General features: G+C 41.8%; 1 protein-coding gene across 2 annotated transcripts in view; it reads right to left on the bottom strand.

Annotated features, from left to right (window-relative positions):
- The window catches only part of LOC114656373 (inactive dipeptidyl peptidase 10-like), a 992,193-nt gene that overhangs the window by 296,699 nt on the left and 677,363 nt on the right, over positions 1 to 18,131 (bottom strand). The gene's annotated exons all lie outside the window — the stretch shown is intronic.

An 18,131-nucleotide genomic window follows, 5' to 3' on the forward strand; every position in this document is an offset into this window, starting at 1 on the left:
CAGTGCCTACTCCAAACCTCTCCTCTCTCTTAACAGTGACCTAACTACGTTTCTGATTTACAACTTTAATTTTTCTTTAACTTCGCTGGATTGGTAAATTATTGATTGCTTTCCTCGGTTCAGATTCCCATCTAACTTTAGTTCATCTCTTGCACCCAATGCTTTCAGGTCAGGCGATAGATAGGTAGATAGATATGTCAGAGGGGGACATTTTTTGTGCACTGGGTGGTTCCATTAGGCACCCATTGTTGGTACTGGGGGGTGAGAAGTTAAAAGGCTGTCTGCAGGATGTATTTATTTGCTGTACTGCAAAGGAGTCACCACTTTGAAGTTTATGGCTGGTTGAGATTTACAAACAATACCACGTGTGATAACAGAACTGCTGCTTCCTTGGAGGATCCTGGATAATCCAGGTACTGATTGTGTCAGGATTGATTGTGTAAGTATTTGCTGTCTTGTAAAGGAGTCGCCACTTTGAAGTCTGGCCTTGGAGGATGTCTGTATTTACCTGACTTGGAAATATTGGTTTCTAATCAGCATATCTGTACTTATTCATGATTGGTAACAATTCCTTTTTTTAACTTGTGTTTTCATTAATTGTTAAACCCAGGAAATGCAGATGTACCATTGTTTAATCTGATTGTCCAGAACTGATAATGGCAGGGACTGAAGTAGATAAAAACTCCTGGCAGCAGAAGGCAAAGGAGAAACAGTCCACAGAAAACGCTGCCAAGGCACTCGGACAGAGCACAGGGGCTTGCAGGCAGACAAGGGTACCTGGCTGGCACGACGTGAGGTACAAGGATGGCAACACTTCCAGGGAGGAAGAGACAGTTCCACAAAGAGACGCCGGATGTGGGTTCAGTGAGAGAGGGAATCCGCATGAAAGAACCAAACGAAGCTGACAGACGAGGAATGAGGCGTGCCTAGGTCCCAGCCACACAAGGAGCCCAGAGTGGAAGAAAAAGGAACAACGAAGAGACGCTGACAGGGATTCAACAATTTGACACAACTTCTGTAGGGGAACGAGTGTCCGGGGACAGTTGAACAATTAAGTGTTGGGGTAACACAGTGCACAAACTGGACTCTGCACCACTAAAGGTTGTATCCTCCAATTCTTGGTTTTTAACGGACTTTTAGAGGGTGGACTGTGTATTTTCCTTTTTTAAAAAAGGGGAATTTGATTCCTGATATGTTTAGTTTTTGTTATGTTCGTTTATCCTTTTAATGTAACTTATATTGTTTTGTGTAATAGAACTTACTGTCGCTTTTTTCTAAAATTACTGTTGTGTCTTTCATTGTGTTTTTACTCACCGCCCAATTTAAAGAAACCTGTGTGCTATTATTGGTAAATTTCAGGAGTTCCCAGTCTCTTAATAAAACTGGGTGGCATAGTCGGATATTTTAATGGTGTCTAAGTTAGATTACCTATAAGTGTGACCAGATACCTGTGATAGATAGATAGATAGATAGATAGATAGATAGATAGATAGATAGATAGATAGATAGATAGATAGATAGATAGATAGATAGATAGATAGATAGATAGATAGATAGATAGATAGATAGATAGATAGATAGATAGATAGATAGATAGATAGATAGATAGATAGATACTTTATTAATCCCAAGGGGAAATTCACACCTTTGACCCTTTGCAACACTAAACTGAACTAAGCAAGTAAAATAACAGATAGAGAGAAACGTTATTTGTTCTCATTTGACATTATATGTGTATGGACAAAAACCAAGCCAAGAGGTCTGAGGAACTCTCTGTAGACCTCCGTGATCAAATTGTGGTGAGGTGCAACTTCAGGGCATGGGGATGAAACAATTTGTAAAGCTTTGGAGTGTTCCCAAGGGCACAGTGGCTTTGTGTCATGTTTTCTAACCAACTTGAGAGTTGCAGGGGGAGTTGGAGCCTATCCTGCCCAGCATATACTGCAAGGCAGAAACAAACCCTGGACAGGATGCCAAGTCTTTGCAGGATGAACACACACACAGGGGCCAATGCTGTATCGCCAATTGACCTAACCTGCATGTGGTGTGATGCCCGCGCGCATACAGCCGCACTAACCCGGACACAGATAGGCAGGAAGCAGGTTTTCAGCACACAACACACACCTTTAATTTTCAGCTCCCACTTCCAGGCAATATACAAATAATAATATCATTGACAGCACAGTCCTTTCAACTGGCCCCTTTTTATTAAGAGCACCTGGAATGACTCTAGGTGCCCCATGAGCTTCTCCTGGCAGCACTTCTGGTCTGGGTGTGGTAGAAGTACTGTTAAATAGGGCCCTACAAACGCCCAGGCGCCCCCTGGCAGTGGGCATGGGCCCCAAAAGGGTTCAGCTTCTATGCTCATGACCCGTGGTCCTGCTGGAAGCCAAGGGGCCTGCCCTCTGTTGGTCCAGTGGAGAAACTGTCCTGAAAATACTCTCCCCCCCTGGTCTTTCCATAATCAGGGCGTCCAGGCCAGGCAAGGGCCCCAGCCATCTGCCACAACTTTTACTCAAAACTGACTTCTCTCTGGCCACCCTACCACAAATGCCTGATCGATGAAGTGCTGCTAAGATGACCAGCCTTCCGAGAGGTTCAGCATGGCAATGACCCAAACCATAAAGCCAAGACAATGCTAGAGTAGCTTCAGAGCAGGTCTTGAGTGTCGTTGAGTGGTGCAGCAAAAGCCCAGAACTAATTCCCATAGAACATCTCTGTGGAGAGACCTGAAGATGGCAGTTGACAGACGTTTTCCATCCTATCTAACGGCGCTTAAGAGGATCTGCCAGGAAGAACGGGATAAAGTGCTCAAATCCTGGTGTGCAAAGCTTGTGAAGACTTTAGCCAAGAGGATTCAAAGCTGGAATTGCTGCCAAAGGGGCTTCTTCAAGGACTGAAATAAGGGTCTGAGTACTTCAATGAATGAGAGATTTCAGTTTTTGACTTTTAAAAAGTTTGCAGACCTTTCTGAAAACATCCTTTCACTCTGTCATTATGGGTTAATTGAGTGCTGATTGATGGGTAAAAATGGCAAATGAACCCATTTAAAATTAGTTTCTGTGTCTACTGTATGTGGGCACTGGGGTAAAGAGAAGGCAGTCCCTCAACAGACCCCATCTTTAATTATTCAGCTCTTTAACCGACAAAAGCAGAGCATGGGACCGCTAGCAACTGTGACACACTGTAATGAATGGCTGACTTCAAAGCTCTACAGTAAGCCTGGGGCCAGCTAATGATGAAGCAAAAATGTTAAGCAAGCAAAAATGTATTTTGTAATGATTCGTACATTTTTTAGCATTTTTTTGTGGCTTTCCTGGGGTGTTTTGCAGTTTTCTAGGAGGCAGAGCTATGGTTTTGGACCAAAGAGAATTTAATTCTGAGGTTTATTTTGCACTGTTTCGCTTCCAGATAAATTTTTACATTTTTATCATCTTACTGCAGTGCCTTTTTGAATGTTGAAGAGTGTGGTTATTGTGGGACGTTCGTGTCAGTGGTTGGTATGGTTTCCATCCCAAAATTCTCCAGGAGGATGCAGTTTGTCGTCATGGCATGACCCTATTAGAATCATCATTATTATTATTATCCATGTTTGGATTCACTTAACGTTTTGGTACTCTCTTAAATTACTGATCTCTTTAACTGTGTCGTATAGAGGACTGGTGGCTCTGAGGCTAGGGATCTGTGTCGGTTACCAGAAGGTTCCCAGTTTGAATACCATAAACTCCAGAAATGACTCTAATCCATCTATCTATAATCATGACCTTTGGGTAACGACCGAAAGAATGAGATCACGGGTGCAAGCAGCTGAAATGAGCTTTCTCTACAGAGTGGCTGAGCTCTTCATTAGAGACAGGGTGAGAAGCACGGACATCCAGGAGAGGCTCGGAGTTGAGCTGCTGACCCTCCAAGTCGAGAGGAGTCAATTGAGGTGGCTCGGGGATCTGACATGGAAGGCCCATGGACACCTCTCTCTGTGGAGTTTTTATGGGTACGACCAGCTGGGAGAAGACCCTGGTGAAGACCCAGAGCTCTGTGGGAGGATTATATCTCCCAGATGGCCAGGGAACACCTTGGGATCCCACAGTATGAGTAGGCAAATGTGACTGGTGGAAAGGGAAGTTTGGGCCTCTCTGCTAAGATTGTTGCCCCCTGCATCCTAGATAACCGGTAGAAAATGAATGAATGAATTCATGAATTAATGAATGAATGAATGAATGCCTCTTTTAGTGGGCAGGGTAGTGGAGCCGCTAATATGCTGGATTTTATATTGTCAGAATGTTTCAGTGTGTGAAGTATACGGCTCTCGAATTAAACATCCGTGTGGACGATGGGTGGAAATGGAAACTATTGAGTCTTAATAAAGTATGTGAATTTCCCCTTGGGATTAATAAAGTATCTATCTATCTATCTATCTATCTATCTATCTATCTATCTATCTATCTATCTATCTATCTATCTATCTATCTATCTATCTATCTATCTATCTATCTATCTATCTATCTATCTATCTATCTATCTATCTATCTATCTATCTATCTATCTATCTATCTATCTATCTAATCCAGTGGGCCCTTGAGCAAAGCCCTTAACCTGCAATTGCTCCATCCTGGGTATGACGTTAATCTTCATCCTATGTATTATAGATAATATATTTCATTATGGGGTGGCACAGTGGGTAGCGCTGCTGCCTCGCAGTAAGGAGACCTGAATTCGCTTCCCGGGTCCTCCCTGGGTGGAATTTGCATGTTCTCCCTGTGTCTGCGTGGGTTTCTTCCCACAGTCCAAAGACATGCAGGTTAGGTGCATTGGTGATCCTAAATTGTTCCTAGTGTGTGTGTGTGTGTGTGTGTGTGCCCTATGGTGGGCTGGCACCCTGCTCGCGGTTTGTTCCTACCTTGTCCCCTGTATTGGCTGGGATTGGCTCCAGCAGTCCCCCGTGACCCTGTGTTAGAACATTAGAACACTCTAGATGAGAACAGGCCATTCAGCCCAACAAAGCTCGCCAGTCCTATCCACTTATTTCTTCCAAAAAAACATCAAGTCGAGTTTTGAAAGTTCCCAACATATTACTGTCTACCACACTACTTGGTAGCTTATTCCAAGTGTCTATCGTTCTTTCTGTAAAGAAGAACTTCCTAATGTTTGTGCGAAATTTACCCTTAACAAGTTTCCAGCTGTGTCCCCGTGTTCCTGATGAACTCATTTTAAAATAACAATCTTGATCCACTGGACTAATTCCCTTCATAATTTTAAACACTTCAATCATGTCACCTCTTAATCTTCTTTTCTTTAAACTGTAAAGGCTCAGCTCTTTTAATCTTTCCTTATAATTCAACCCCTGTAGCCCTGGACTCAGCCTAGTTGCTTTTCTCTGGACCTTTTCTAGTGCTGCTATGTCCTTTTTGTAGCCTGGAGACACAAACTGCACTCTGTACTCCAGATGAGGCCTCACCAGTGTGTTATAAAGCCTGAGCAGAACCTCCTGTGACTTGTACTCCACACATCAGGGCGCTATATAACCTGACATTGTTAGCCTTCTTAATGGCTTCTGAACACTGTTGGGAAGTCGATAGCTTAGAGTCCACTATGACTCCTAAATCCTTCTTGTAAGGTGTACCCTTGATTTTCCGACCGCCCATTGTATATTCAAACCTTGATCTTGATTTGATGTTATTTCTGAAAATTTGTGTGAAGAGGATGGACGATTTTGTTGGGCTGAATGGCCTGTTCACGTGATACGTGTTGTAAAGAGCTGAAATTTAAGTATTTGTGGGCTTTTTATTGGCTTTATTGGCTCATCTTCCTTTGCTTACAGAAGGGCCTCTCATGGGATATTTGATGTGTTTTGCTCCAATCTCTGTAAACTCTCGAGACTGTAGTATACTTTAACATGGCTTTGTCATAACTTTATTTTAGTTTAATCCTGATGCTCTGAATATTCAATTAATTATCATAACTATTCATGGTGGCTCTAAAATCCATACTAACCCCTACACTCTCTTCTGTTTTTTTTTTCCCCGTTATCTGTGGTGGCAACCTGCGTGACCACCACCTAATCAAAGCACCATGATGTTCCTACATTGATGGATTAAAAGCCAGAAGTCTACATGACCATCATCATCAAGTCCTTCCATGATACAAGGAGGACTGTTCATTTATGTTAGGTAGAATGCCTAGAGGGGGCTGGGTGGTCTCGTGGTCTGGAACCCCTGCAGATTTTATTTTTTCTCCAGCCGTCTGGAGTTTTTTCTGTCCTCCCTGGCCATCGGACTTACTCTTATTCTATGTTTATTAGTGTTCTCTTATTTTAATTCTTACTTTGTCTTTTTTCTCTTTTCTTCATCATGTAAAGAACTTTGAGCTACATTATTTGTATGAAAATGTGCTATATAAAATAAATGTTGTTGTTGTTGTTGTTGTAGTAGTGTATGTGGCATACAGGTGGGCAACTAGAACCATCATGTTTGGCACCATCAGTTACACTGCAGTCAAAGTCACTGTCTTCGCCAGTCTAAGATTTAGTCAAAATACAACTAAACATCTCGACCAAGCTGCGGTGGGTTGGCACCCTGCCCGGGATTGGTTCCCTGCCTTGCGCCCTGTGCTGGCTGGGATTGGCTCCAGCAGACCCCCGTGACCCTGTGTTCAGATTAAGCAGGTTGGAAAATGGATGGATGGATGGATCTCGACCAAGTCTACATGCTGTAGATTGGGCGACGGTCATACGACTGGCTGTTTGCATTATCATGGAAAGTGAATCCAATAAAGTGGCAGCTGAGTCTTTGTCAGGTTACTTATTCTCCCTACACTGCACAAAACACGTATGCAAAAATTTGACAAAAAAAAACCTTTAAATGGCAGTTGTTCTGTTTTTATTTAATATAAAAATCTGCCAATGGGGAAAGGAAAATTTACTTGACAAGATTTCTTAAAGTAAGCTAAATAAGCGTAAATACAAAATTTCTTGATAAGTCAATAATTCTTACAATAAGGAAATCAAGTTTTAATGTCTTTTTAATGTGAAAAGTAGAAATGCTGTTCATTTTTTGCAGTGTAAGTGCCACCGGTCTCCTTTTATCACAGAAAGCTAAAATTAAGTTCCTGCCAAATATATATATTGTCGGCTTCCTATTCTGGCCCTCACCCCGAGGCCGCCAGGAGGAGCTCTCCCAACAGCATGGACGTGCCCCGAATTCCAGCAGGGCCTCATGGACTATGTAGTTTTTATACACAGCCCTGCTGGATACCTTGGGGACCACTGGGAGTCGCTGTCGGGAGGCCCGTGGACTCATATGTGCCCTATAACCTGGAAGTACGTCCTGGTCACGTGAGTAGGAGAGATGACGTACTTCCAGGTTGAAGAAAAGGACTTTTACCCTGACCCGGAAGGAATAAGGAACTGTGGACTGTTGGGCAGGAACACCTCCGGGTTAGGGTGTATAAAAGGACTCTGGGAAAGCCCAGACACTGAGCTGAGCTGGGAGGTAGGGTGGCGAAGTGTCTGGGAGAGGAGGATTGTTTATTTGTGCTTTATTAAAGAGAATTGTGTATATGAGTGTGGAATGGAGGATGCTTGGTGCACTGTATAAGAAGAAAATAAAAGAGTCTTGTACTTTCACCTGGTGTTTGGAGTGGTACCTGAGGGTTCAAGAGGTGGACACAGGCCTCTACTGCTACAATATATATATATATATATATATATATATATATATATATATATATATATATATATATAAAACCATATCAATTTATTCATCACTAAAGGTCATCAAATGCTTTGCCTTTCTCACTTTCGACTTTATCTGAGCATCTTTACAAAGGTCAGGCTGGACTGCACAGCAGGAAAGCTCAGAATTTTTATTTATTTATTTATTTTCTTTATTGTATACCACTATTCAAAACATAAAAGCAAAAGACTTAAATAAATGTCTGCTTGTTCAGACCATAACCTCAGTACTCAAGAGCCTATGCAGGACTGAGACTACATGAAGGAGAAGATAAGGTGGTGCGAGATGGAGAGAAGGCTGTATAAGGCACTGCTAACTTAAAAGATGCAGGCTCAGGCAATGGAAACCTAAGAGCAATAATGTCAGCACCGCCGTAGAGTGATTTGTCCTAAATGTGTGTAGGGTACCTCACTACAGCTACAAGCAGGGGCACCAAACTTATAGAAAGCCCGAGAAGATAAATACAGAGGAAACAAAACCAACTGAAGGAACACCATCCGTCTAGTAAGAACATAGTGCTGTCCTTCAAAGGGAACGGGATTCTTAACCAATGAATGAGGGGGAAGAGGCGAGTCTTCAATTCAAAGGCACAATCCCGTGTGCAGAAGCATCCTGTCTGTGGACTACTTCCATTTTCCAAAGTTATTTCTTGACCAATATTTTCAGCAAAAAATACATGTTCTTTGCACATTGTGAGCATGACTTCACGTGTGGATTATGTGGAGTGAATAACGGTAGATTTTTTCAAGGATGTTTTTGAAATTGTTTGCTGTTGTCATTTGTTGGTCACCATTGGGTCCTGTTCTCTCTCTTTTCGCCATGAAACCATGACATTAAACATGTTTCTGGACCATCACTACAAACTACATGGTGTAGGCCATGTCAGATATGTGAGAAGAAGAACCCACTGATTGATGCTAATCGGTTAATTAATTTTTAGTGTTGCCTATAAATAAAGATGCTCGCCAGGGACGCCAAATGAATGTATGTGTGAGAATGTTAATTTCTGCACACCCAAAGATCTCTGTTTCACCTTCTAGCCAGGATGCCAGAAATATGAGTAGATCTGTATAATTTAGGAACAAATAATAGCCTACATTAAGTAACATTCATTTTATCTGTTGTGGTTCAGACATTTTTTCAACAAATAACCCAGACATACTTAATGCAATAAACCAGTAGAGTGAACCCTCGTTTATCACGGTTAATCCGTTCCAGACTCTACTGTGATAAATGAATTTTCGCGAAGTAGGATTCTTTATTTATAAATCGAATATTTTTGCAGTTAGAGTATAGAAAACCTGTTTATGACCTTCTAAATACGTTTAACATTATTAGAGCCCTCTAGACATGAAATAACACCCTTTAGTCACCATTACACTCGTATTACCCAATATATTAGACAAAATAAGAGAAAATAAGACATATTAGATGTTACAAATATATTATTATTGTACTGTACATTTAATTACACACACACACAGTTCTTACACACAACCACTAACCTATGAAGGCACGAGCTCAGTAGGAGAGTCTTCAGGTTGTAAGCTGGAGCACTGATCGCACCCTCAGAGGACACAGACACCCCTGGGAAAACCCCTGAAACAGCTGACAGTCTACCTTTACATTGCTCCCTTACCCTTCTTACTTGCGTTATAATGCGCGATAAACCTCTCACGCGGTACTCCGCTTACTTAAAAGTATCGTGCAGCGCCTCTCAGCTTTGGAATTGGTCGTTTTGTTTTTCTCTCTCTCTCTGACATTCTCTGCTCCTGGCAGAACTGTCATCTCTGACTTGTCATGGAGCATGTTTAAACTTTTGAAAAGAGACAAATGTTTGTTTGCAGTGCTTTGAATAAAGTTCTTTTTTTTCTACAACCTCCTGTGTCTCTGTGCAAATCTGTGACCCAAGCGTGACAAGGTGGTGCAGTATCTTCAGCAGGTGCGTCGTTGTCTTCTTCCGCTGAAGGAGTACTAGGAGTAGGCAGTGGGTGTCTGGGTGCGCAGCTGAAGAACATCTTGATAGGCAGTTGCTGGCGTTGTCTTTTCATATGCGTGAGGAGGCTTTTGTAGGGTATTGCCATCTTTGATCATATCCAAGAGTTTCACCTTCTCCTGGATGGTAAGCATCTTCCTCCGGCGCTTAGTTTCATTGTCAGAAGGCTTAGAAAAAGCAGCACGTTTAGGAGCCATCGTGGGGCTTAGATAAAAGTTCTCAGAAAGCACATGCGTTAGTGACGTAAACGTGTATGAGAAAAAAATCGCGATAGAGTGAAGCCGCAAAAGTTGAAGCGTGATATAGCGAGGGATCGCTGTAATACAATTTATATAAGGATAATAGAAGATGGATATATACAAGTATATAGATAGACTAAGGACAATAACAAGCAATACAACAAATTATGAGAGCTTAGTTCAACTATTTCTCTTCTATAGTAAAACCTAAAAAAAACTTTTGAATTCTATCTCTCGGCTTAGATCAATCTTTTTCTTTCCAATAGAAAGAAGCACACAACTTAGGAATTCTGATCCCTCAATTCATGCAGTCAGGATGGATAAGTTCTTTAGTGAGTTATTAAGATTTTAGTGTCTGCACCATGGTGTTCATTTGCTTGAAGCTACTGTACATTGGATTACACCATTCCTCCAACCCCCACCCCACGTTTCTCTGTGTGAGTGTCTGCATGTAAGATGCTGCTTTGAACTTTCTGACTGGATTTAGGAGGACATTTATAACTTAAGACTTATCTTTTGCAAACATAGTTATGCTTCAGTTACAGTGATATCAATACCATGATACATTAGCTGGAGATTATGCTAACTATTAAGTTAAGTTACAATCGATATTTCTCAGAATCTAAGTAGGTGTACTTATGGTTTGGAGAAGGTGATGCTTTGTTCCTTTCCAGGTTGGCCTTCTCTGCATATGTGGAAAGATCTTCAGGGCAATTCTTTTTTCTTTGTTCAGGAGTTCCTCTCCTTGTTCCCCTAAATCTCACCTTCTGATCACAGGTGGTACTGCAGTTTCCTCTTTGAGGCTTTTACACTTTTGGCTACCGTAAAGTTTACCTCTGGTGGGCAGCTGGTGATCAGTCAGCTCCCATTGTTATTAAGAAATACCCGTGGCTCTAACATGGGGGCTCCCTCTTGTTCATTTAGTTGCTATTCCTTAGCAAGGTTTGGACTAAAGGCACTCACATCAAACTCTAATACAGGCAATTCTTCCAGTCTTACAGTCCAGTGCATGGTTGTAAAGGGACAGCTCTAATCTTTTGTTACAGCCACACCCTTAAAAATAGGTTACCTAAAACAGAGAGCAAAATTTACAACCAGGCCAAATGGTGAATGTAATAGAGAGAGCCTTGATCGGACACTAAGAAACAAAATAATCAGTGCTGCTAACATAGAATATGAACAAAATAAACATAAAAACACCATTTGGACCACAACTAAGAGAGAACCCTTAGCTGAAATATACCAGAGTGTCTGGAAGCGGCTTTTTAAGTCAAGGACTTGCATTCCAGGCATAACAACATGGGCAATGCCAGCCTGTCCTGTATTATAATGTCACTTTTGGGTGGAATATTCTTTTAACTAATTCACGCTCCTCTGAAAAGTAATTCTAGAAGTCCATTGGAAATGATTACCCTAGAAGTTAGTAAATCATAACGCAAAAAGACATGCAAAAATATACTAAAATCTCCCAATGTGGCAGAAACAAAAGGATGCTGCACAGTACCTGACCAGAGCAGACGCTTCAAATCCTACAGCTATTGAATCCCACCTCCATGTTCAATCGACCCGTCACTCCTAGTGCAGACTTCACCACAGCCACAATTCCCTCGTATATATCCTGTACAACTCTTACATACTTCTCTGCCATTCCCGACTTGCTCATACAATACCACAACTCCTCTCGAGGCACCCTGTCATATGCTTTCCCCAGGTCCACAAAGACGCAATGCAGCTCCTTCTGGCCCCTTCTGTACTTCTCCATTGACACCCTCAGAGCAAACATTGCATCTGTGGTGCTCTGAAATCCTGCTGTATCTACAAAATCCAACCTAATCTATCCATTCATCTCCCTTTTCATTTATAGCCCCTGTGCATCATCCTTTATACATTTAAACATCGATATTCTAAAATTTTACCAAACCACTATCTGTTCTCCAAACTTGCTTAGCTAGAAGAATGTTCACTAATTAGGAATGAGACATGTAAAGTTAAGCAATGGGCATCATCAAGGGATTCAGATTTAAGGGCAGAGTATTTTTAAATTTAAATGTATTTAATTTCAGCAGTTTCATTAAAATAATTTGTCCCTTGAAGGCCAGCATTCTCATTAAGTGGCATTGTATCTGATTCCACAGTTCCGTTTATTCAAAATCTCGAAAATGCTAGTCGTTTAGGGTGAATTTTACAACTTTTTAGACAGATGGTTGCTATATATTTATACAGGTACAGCAGGCTCTTTAGTCGTTGGCATCATTAATTAGAGGGAACAAAATGATGATTAAAGTAAACTGCAAAGATAATGTGCTCAATTATATGTCCAAAAACCTTGAAAACCACAGGTACCGGAATTTCAGTACTAATCATGTAATGCTGTTTTGCTCTCATAAATAATCGCTTTGGGTGTGAGGTTGGAGTAACAACTTCTGGCTCAAAGAACAAAGAGATTTGAAATTGCTAGAAGAGAGGAGCTTCAGACAAAGGGGACAGTCGGTGGACCATCCTTCAGTCTACAGCTAAGAAAGTCCTTAGATAGATAGATATAAAAGGCACTATATGATAGATAGATAGATAGATAGATAGATAGATAGATAGATAGATAGATAGATAGATAGATAGATAGATAGATAGATAGATAGATAGATAGATAGATAGATAGATAGATAGATAGATAGATAGATAGATAGATAGATAGATAGATAGATAGATAGATCTTTATTTTCATTGTCACTTTTACAAAGGAACAATGAATTTTAAGGTGCAGTCGACTCAGTGTGAGGAATAAGAGTTAAAAAGACAAGAAGAGAGAAAATAATAACAAATCGAATAGTAATAAAATAGGAGTCCCTCAGGTGAGTGTCCTAACGGCATCACACCTCCACCTGCACCCTCCACCTTACAATGGAAGCACAAATGCTAACGCACCTCTTTCCATCCATTTTTTGATCACTGATTAGGCTTCATCGAACTCAACATGCACACAAATTTCTTGGTATCCTAAGACATCAACATTGTTCCCTTGTATTTTATAGTGCAGGGGTCTCCAACTTCAGTCCTTGGGGCTACTAAGGCTTCAGGTTTTCATTCAAACCCTTTTCTTAATTAGTGACCAGGTTCTGCTGCTAATTAACACATTTGTCCTAAATTTAATTGAGCTACTATGTAAGGCTCGGACCTCTTAATTATTTATATTTTCTTTAATTAGAAGCCAAACAATAATGAGATACAAAATGAGCCAACACATGACCAGCAAACTGTGCCCATCATACATGAAGGTCTCAGTAATTTTAACCTACTCAGGTCCACAAAACACTTTGATGGTGGTCCTGGGAGAAAATGGAATCAACAATTTTGGAAATGTTTGCTGTAGCAGAATGAGAGCTCCAAAAAGTCTTTACATTAATTAATGGGTTAAATTATCAACAACTGCGGTGGGTTGGCATCCTGCCCGGCATTGGTTCCTGCCTTGTGCCTTGTGTTGGCTGGGATTGGCTCCAGCAGACCCCCGTGACCCTGTGTTTGAATTCAGTAGGCTGGAAAATGGATGGATGGAATTATCAACAAAAATCTCCTTCTAATTAGGAAACTTTTTGGAGTTTGAGGCCCCAAAACTGACTGCTCATCTGTTGTCTCACTTCACATCCCATTTCTATTAAGGAAACAATAAATGAAGCAATTTAGGGGTCTGAATCAATTAAAATGAAAGGAAAAGGAGTTAAATAGTAGCAAAAACTGGTCACTGAATAGGAAAATCTGCAGCTACAGGTGAACTCCAGGACCAGAGTTGGAGACCACTGAGATAGTGACAGCTCATTTCCAAAGCTTTCTTGCCAAAACCCATTGTCTGATTTTAATTTTTGTATTTTAGTTTTGTTTTTAATCCGTGTTGTATCTATTGTGTTGGCTGGGATTGGCTCCAGCGGACCCCCGTGACCCTGTGTTCGGATTCAGCGGGTTGGAAAATGGATGGATGGATGGATGTATCTATTGTTCGGTGTCCTTGAGTGTTTAGAAAGACGCCTAAAAATAAATAAAATGTATTATTATTATTATTATTGGGCCACTCAGATGACATCATCATCGGTACATTGAACCAATGCTGGGACAATCAAGATTGTTGTTGGCCAGCCAGAGCACGGCACATCAGTGGGTTCTGCTTGGCCTTTTACAAAATGCTATTCATGAAGCCCAACAGCCATCAGTGTTTTAATGTAGAGTCTAAACTTCATATTTTCTTCTTCTTTTTGCTGCTCCTGTTAGGGGTCCCCACAATAGATCATTTTGTTTTCATATCTTCTTGTCCTTTGCATTCTTTTCCATTACACCCACCACCTGCCTGCATGTCCTCTCTCACCACATCCATAAACCTTCTCTTAGACCTTCTTCTTTTCCTCTTCCCTGGCAGCTCTCTCCTTAACATCCTTCTCCCAATATACCCAGCATCTCTCCTCTGCACATGTGTCACGCCTCTCTGACATTGTCTCCCAACCATCCAACCTGAGCTGACCCTCTAATGTTGTCATTTGTAATCCTGTCCATCCTCGTCACACCCAATTAAAATCTTACCACCTTTAACTCTGCCACCTCCAGCTCTGTCTCCTGCTTTCTGGTCAGTGCCACCGTCTCCAGCCCATATAGCATAGCTGGTCTCACTACCGTCCTGTAGACCTTCCCTTTCACTCTTGCTGATACTTCTCTGTCACATATCACTCCTGACACTCTTCCCCACTCCTGCCTGCACTCTCTTCTTTACTTCTCTTCCACACTCCCTGTTACTCTGTACTGTTGATCCCAAGTATTTAAACTCATCCACCTTCGCCAACTCTACTCGCCTCATCCTCACCATTCCACTGACTTCCCTCTCATTTACACACATGTATTCTGTCTTGGTCCTACTGACCTTCATTCCTCTCCTCTCATATCTCCACCTCTCCAGGTTCTCCTCAACCTTCTCCCTACTACCCTACAGATCACAATGTCATCAGCAAACATCACAGTCCAAGGGCACTCCTGTCTAATCTCATCTGTCAACCTGTCCATCACTATTGTAAGTAAGAAAGGGCTCAGAGCCGATCCCTGATGTAATCCCACCTCCGTCGCTCCTACTGCAGACCTCATCACTGTCACACTTCCCTCGTACATATCCTGTACCACTCTTGCATACTTCTCTGCCACTCCTGACTTCCTCATACAATACCACATCTCCTCTCTAGGCACCCTGTCATATGCTTTCTCCAGGTCCACAAAGGTACAATGCAACTCCTTCTGGCTCCTTCTATACTTCTCCACTGACACCCTCAGAGCAAACATATCATCCGTGGTGCTCTTTTCCAGCACAGTCTTGTCTTCATATTTATTTTCTAATTACCTTTGATAATCAATTACTGATTCCTTGTCCACCATATTAAGTTCAACAACAGCCACCAGTTAAAATGCTGAGCACCACATGATGTGAACTTCATAAGCACTTGTATTCACATAGCTGGAGTAGCCAGAGAGATGTGTCAAAGGAAACCGTCACACACATTTTCTGTTAATTTTGATGAACACTTTTTTTTTCTGTGTGTGTGTGTATATATATGTGTAGAAAAAATAAAACACAGTGGGGTTGTTGAATGGGTAGAAGGGGAGAAGTGGTGCTAATCAAGTCATGGAAGGTCTCCAGTAATGCTTATAAATAAATAAGGGAGTGGAAGTGGAATGTAGTGATGCCTGCTGACAGGGCCTCGCTTTTATATTTATAGCTGAGTTGCCTTTCAGCCTCAGGCTATAACAAAAAAAAAAATTGGTAAAATCCTAGGAAAATGATGATGTTACGATGTATTAACTATAAAATATCAAAACTTTTGCAACTTCAACTTGTTTAAGTTTGCAGCACAATGGGTGGAACTTTGGAATTCAAGTTCATTTATAAGTTTGCTGAGTTCAATCATTCTTCAGCCAAAAGCTGGAAATAAAATAAGATCTTCTTCACTAGCAACACACCAATTCATTACATACCTTACAAAAATGTAGTCTATGTATATGGATTGAGCTTGTAGCGAGGCTACATAATAATAGGATGTTCTGTGATTGTGCTGAGTGCGTTTTGTTTTCATCGTCCCGTTTACTGTCCATTATATGTGCGTCAGTAAATGTTGTCCCCGTAAGTGCCGAGGGGAAAGACGATAGAGAGAGACCGCAGCCCCAAGACGGAAACTCACCAGATACATCTGCGACATTCTGACATTTAAAAAAGAGGAGCGAAAGCAAGAGGAGTGGCGAGAAGAGAAAGAAAGAGAGAGAGAGGAGACAAATCGAGGAGCGAAAGGAAGACAATTTAACCATCCACTTATCAACTCATCACTGCCGATCATTGCTTTAGTCCACTGCTTGCTTTATTCAACATCCGATTCAATGTCACGACAGCCAGAGCCAATAACCCCGGTGTTTCGGAATCATACCAGCCATTGCCAGGACTTTACATGGTGAGGTTGTTTTGTTGTCGGGAAGGAGCACAATAACACTACAGTCAGCATCAATACCACCGGACTTTATTTTGGACTCTTTTTTCACCATTTTTTTGCAGCATTTTCAATTGCTGTATTTATCTAATTCGTGTTTGTATTTGTGTTATGTGTTTTTGTTTATTGTTTAGGAGCAAGGGAGGGTTCAATGTAAATATTTGTAAACCTCTGTTCTTATATAGCAATTAGGCACTGGTGTTTTTGGGAAAGTGGTGTTTAGCACGCACGCACACACATACACATATATATATATATATTGTGGCGCCCGGCTGGGGTTCATGCCCGGCCAGGACAACCAGGAAGACAGGAGGAAGGTTCATACCTCCTCCAGAACACGAGGGGACGTCCACCCTGGTTGTATTGGGGGCCACGGGTACAGGGCTTGGAAGCCCAACCCTGTAGGGGCCCATGGTCACCACCAGGGGACGTCCCCCTGCCTGAAGGACCCTGGACCCCAGTACTTCCGCCACACCAGGAAGTGCTAGGGGGAAGAAGAGAGGGAACACCTGGAGTGCTTTCGGGAGGACAGCCGGCACTTCCGCCACACTGGGGCGTGTCCGCGGGATTGCTTCTGCACACCTGGAACACATCCGGGTACGGATAAAAGGGGCCGCCTCCCTTCATTCGAGGCTGGAATCGGGTGGAAGCAGGACGAGGTCGGAGAAAGAGAGAAGGAGGCGGTCCGAAGAGGCAGAGTGGTTGGCTTGGACTTTGAGGGAGACTGGGGTTTGTGTGGCACAAGACTTTGTAAATAGTAGTGTAAATAAACGTGTGGTGGTGCAAATTAACATGTCTGCCTGTCTGTGTCCGGGGAAAGTTCCACAATATATATATTAAAAAACTATAAAAAAAATATATATAGTTTTACTGTCAAATGATGCAAAGAGTACGCAACACGTGTTTCGCCCTAATTCTGGGCTCATCAGGCGTACACACTCACTGCATCCCCTCTCGGGAATCGAACCTCGAACGTCAGCGTACTCTTTGCATCATTTGACAGTAAAACCATTTCAACCATTCTATGATCTGCTTCTCGCAACTGAAAGAGGGCACCGTGGCGGATGTTAGCCGACTTGCTGACCAACCACAAGCGTTACCTGGTTTGTAACCACCCATACAATCAGATTGTGATTGAGACTACGAATGCCATGAATATATATATATATATATACAGTGGTGTGAAAAACTATTTGCCCCCTTTCTGATTTCTTATTCTTTTGCATGTTTGTCACACAAAATGTTTCTGATCATCAAACACATTTAACTATTAGTCAAATATAACACAAGTAAACACAAAATGCAGTTTGTAAATGGTGGTTTTTATTATTTAGGGAGAAAAAAAAAATCCAAACCTACATGGCCCTGTGTGAAAAAGTAATTGCCCCCTGAACCTAATAACTGGTTGGGCCACCCTTAGCAGCAATAACTGCAATCAAGCGTTTGCGATAACTTGCAATGAGTCTTTTACAGCGCTCTGGAGGAATTTTGGCCCACTCATCTTTGCAAAATTGTTGTAATTCAGCTTTATTTGAGGGTTTTCTAGCATGAACCGCCTTTTTAAGGTCATGCCATAGCATCTCAATTGGATTCAGGTCAGGACTTTGACTAGGCCACTCCAAAGTCTTCATTTTGTTTTTCTTCAGCCATTCAGAGGTGGATTTGC

The sequence above is a fragment of the Erpetoichthys calabaricus genome, chromosome 8, assembly GCF_900747795.2.
Source record: "Erpetoichthys calabaricus chromosome 8, fErpCal1.3, whole genome shotgun sequence".
Taxonomy (NCBI): domain Eukaryota; kingdom Metazoa; phylum Chordata; class Cladistia; order Polypteriformes; family Polypteridae; genus Erpetoichthys; species Erpetoichthys calabaricus.